This window comes from Oryzias melastigma, linkage group LG11, assembly GCF_002922805.2.
Source record: "Oryzias melastigma strain HK-1 linkage group LG11, ASM292280v2, whole genome shotgun sequence".
NCBI lineage: Eukaryota > Metazoa > Chordata > Actinopteri > Beloniformes > Adrianichthyidae > Oryzias > Oryzias melastigma.
Genome location: NC_050522.1, coordinates 21,678,559 through 21,682,914, shown reverse-complemented (window position 1 = coordinate 21,682,914; position 4,356 = coordinate 21,678,559). Strand labels below are relative to the sequence as shown.

Genomic DNA, 4,356 nt, shown 5'->3' with positions numbered 1-4,356 from the left:
TCTTAGAATAACAATGAAATCATTTCTATTGATTCAGATCAAACTGATTCTGTGTTACAGGTCTTCTTGTGTCTTTGGAAAACAGCACAATGAGAAACAGTTTAAATCAACTGCAGACTCAACTTTTAGGTCAAAATGATTTTTAAGCATTTAGTAAAAGCACCTGTCAAATACACTGGTTTCAAAATGTCTTTTGGTTTAAATATGTTTGAGTTTAACCACACATGGACTATATAAACAGGAAAACAGAGAACAGGTCACCGTGGCTGTGGTTTTACACATCTGTCATGACAGTTCTTCATTAAAATATATTTAGATCAGTAGAAAACAAGCCCAAATGGCTCTTTTACTGTCAAAGGTTGCCGACCTCTGGTCTAGCTGCACGGCACTCGCCTGACACGGTTGTGACATCGTTCAAATGCTTCCTTGACGTTCTTTAACAGAATCAACTTAAAACAAGACTTTTCATGTGAGTTGGTGTTTTATTGAGAACAGTGCAATTGTGAATTTGTGTTTTTGGACATTTCTAGAATTTTTGCAGTTTTGCACATAAATGTTTATGCTTTGTATCTGTTGAAGGCTAAGTGAATAAGTGCAAATCAATAATAAATTGACTTCTACTGTCTTTCAGTCAACAACAAAACTCTTTTGGATGAAAATAAACTGATTAAAAACAACACTGAAGGTGAGAAAAGACAAAACGAATGGAGTATTTCAGTTTACTTAGATCAAGTTTACATCTACCTTTCTTTTACTTCTTAAAACTGGTATCAAGTAAGTTTCAGCTGAAAATTATATTACAAATAAAAACAGAAAATTAACTCTGCAATATTTTTGTATAACAATCCGTTTAAGGTAAAGTGTGCCCTGAAGCATGGTTGAGATTTGGATTCAGCTGCTACTATAAATCCATAACGCAGAAATCTTGGACTAACAGCTGGAGTTTCTGTCGGGATAAAGGAGCTCATCTTGTGGTCATAAACAGCAAAGAGGAACAGGTGAGTGTCTTCACACAAGTTACTTCCAGCTTCTTGTGTCTTGTATTCTCCACCTGTATGTGTGCTGCTGTTGTCTGGATGCTGATGGATTCCAGCTGAAATTCTCCTCACAAACTCAGATTTCATGTTTGTTCTTCACCAACATTTCAAAATCACCTTTTCCTTTTCTCAATGTCTCAGTTACAAGTAAATTGAATTAAGATTAAAGAGAAATTGAATATTAGCCCGGAAGACAGAACAATAAGCAAACATTTTTTCAGTATTATTTATTGTTTCTTTCAACATTTTGTGTAGAAGGAAACCAAGATGGGGAGTGTGTATTAAGACAAAACATTTTTTTTGTTTGTTTTTTTACTAGGAGTTTGTTTCTAAATTGAATCAGAATGCAGAATCCTGGATTGGTCTGTTTGTTAACCGACCTCAGCTATTTTTTCAAAAAGCTGAATGGAAATGGGTGGATGGTTCGCCGCTGACAGTAACGTAAGACTTTATTTATTTTACAATGTTACTAAATTCATCCTTTATGATTGAGCCTGATTGTGTGAAATTACTTCAAAAGAAATACAGAAAATGTTTGAAACATCATTCATGACCAGAATAACAGAATATTTTATTACAGGTTTTGGGATGAGGGTATTTCAAAATATCCACATTCCAACAACCATGCCGTGTTTTTAAGTGCTGAAGGGAAATGGAAACAACAGTCGCAAGCAAACAACAAAAACTGGATCTGCGAGAAATAGAATTTTGTGCATTGATGTACATGCATGCTTTATCTTTTTTTGTATTTTTATTTTATTTCTTTTTGTTTACTTGTACAAATTATTACTTAAATAATGGTTGCACTTTAGGTTTTTTGTTTATCGTTCAGAGAAATGTAGTTGAAATATTTTAAACAACTTATTCACAAAAAAATATCAGTTAATTATTCAGATAAGCATTAAACTGTAAAGTTATATCTTGAAAAGGGAATTAAAAAAAAATAAATGTTCATTTTCTCATGATATTGGTCCTATATTAAAAGTGTTTATGATGTAAAAGTTTCTTTCATCTGAATATATTCCTGTTTCTGTTATGGGTGTCTGTGTAGGTTTTGAAAAATGTTTTCAATCGGAATTGGCTGAATGTAGGACTGAAACGCAGAAAACCGGGTTTGCTTCACAGGGTTGTGTCAGGAAGGGGATCTGATGTAAAAAAAAACTGTGTAAAACAACCAAAGCTGATTTGACGTGGTGGCGCCTGAAAGGTAGTGCAGAAAGATGAGAAAACAAACAGTTCAATTGCAAAATTTTCTTTGGAAAAAAAAAATAATTTTGTTTTCTTCGCAAAAATAAATATATATGAGGTAAGAACCACAACTCTGAAAGTCAAATGTCACATGAACCCATGCAGAGGTTGACCTACACACCTGCTGCAAATGTTTTTGGGTTGTCTGGGCCCAATGGGGCGTCGTGATGAGGAGCAACCGCATCAGTCTGTGAGGCAGCATTTACTTTACAATATTCCCACTTATCCATGAACAGTCTGTCTAAAACACAACTTGATGTTTTATGAAAGAAAAAAAAAGATTTTGGAATTATCTTAATAGTTTTGTTTCTACATATGACTTCACACAGCTGCTCTTTCATGACCCACTGGCCTTTTTTGTTCAGTGTTAAAAAAAAGAAAGATCCTGTCTGCCTAATAAGACCAGACTAACAATACTCACAATAAAGGTCACACAAATTTAGAAGGGACATTTTGAAGGTAGACCGTCCTACCTGAAAATCCACAACCCAATAAAGACCGGTTAGAGATGATGTCATCAGGAATGTTTAGTCTCGACTTCACTCACAATCAGCTGATGACAGACAGGTGTACTGATGAACACACCTGAGTCAAGGTGGTTCATGGGAGGAGAAATACTTCACCCTCACTTAGTAGATGAGATGCTCCTAAGAATATTACATTGAGAAGCTGAATGAAAATGTTTTAAAAGTAGAATTTTTAATACCAACCTTTCAAACAAATATTTTTAAATTGAATTCAATGCATTTTATATAAAACTGTGTTTAAAAAAGTTTGTTTTTTCTGTAATTTTCTTTTTTAAACTTTTGTGATTAAAAATTTATCAAAGTTTATCAAAATGATTTTTTTTTCTCTGTTTCTTTTTATTTTTGGTTGATGACTTGTTAAACAGTCTCCTGATTTTCCACCACCTTTAAAAATTCTACATATCTAAATCATGTTTTTTTCCAAGTTCACAGTTATATATATGCATTGTGCATCTAAAATAACATTCATATATGTTTATTGCAGATTAGATCTCTATCAGATCACTTTTCCACATGCAGCTAATTGTGTATCAATTTAACCGGTCGATCTTTGTTCCAGTACTATAGTCATGAGCTCTGGTTCATGATCCAAACAATGAGGTCCCGACTACAAGCAGCTGAAATGAGCTTCTTCTGTAGGGGGCTGGGCGCTCCCTGAATGGGATTCGCACTAAAGATTTGCGCGGTCCGCCCCTGTTTCGCTGCGCGGAGAATTCGCTGTTCACCGCTTGTCAAAATGTGTTCCTGAGCTTAATGATTTTCACTGGTGTCCATATAGACATGACATCCTGTCCACCTTTGTCCACTTTTGTCATGGGAGGGATCATACTTCAATGTAAGGGTGGGGTTTTCTAGACCCCAAAAGATTAGCAATGTGTAGGATTACACAGGATTTGGTGGGGCGTTAAGAAATGACAGGCTTGTGTCTCACCTACTTTATCCTGTGTGTTATATAATGGGTTATCAAGTGGTCAATATGTCATGTGGGCCAGCTGCGTCCTCCCAGAGATTTAACAATTTTTCGTTTGCAGACAACCCTTTTTCTTGACTGAATCCTTAATAGGGATCGTCTGGTGTGGTAGATCCTTTACTCTCGGGGCGTAACACTTAATAAGTTTATTCTATTCTTTCCATAACCACTATGCAAAGTCTCAGCAGGTTTCAGACTGACATGAATAATTTGTGGTTTTTCTTTCTTTAAAGCAGCGGAGCAAAAACACAATAAAGACCGATCCGGTTCCTTCTTTGAGCTTCCTCAACACTGCAGAAACGATGTGTTTAGGGGAGTTAATGTAAATATTTGAGGGGTTCAGGTGCTTAGATTTATTTACTGGATGAAATTGATTGTTGTAAAAACGTTTTTCAGATTTTAAACACAAAGGTACATAAAAAGAGTTACATCTGTAATCTGCTCCATCAGGTTTTAGCGGGTCACTTTTACCCGTTCATCTGTCTTAACTGGTAGAAACATTTCAATTCAAGGACTTTGGTTCATTGATGCTGATTAGAGCTTTAGCTGTAAGTAATGTGAAGAAATGTTGTAC

General features: G+C 35.2%; 1 long non-coding RNA gene across 1 annotated transcript; it reads left to right on the top strand.

Annotated features, from left to right (window-relative positions):
- Positions 1 to 383: 383 nt before the first annotated feature.
- LOC118599348 lies at positions 384 to 1,979 on the top strand. The gene is made up of 3 exons (XR_004948653.1): positions 384 to 469; positions 632 to 685; positions 856 to 1,979. It is a non-coding gene; the product is annotated as an uncharacterized LOC118599348 (long non-coding RNA).
- The last annotated feature ends 2,377 nt before the right edge of the window (positions 1,980 to 4,356 follow it).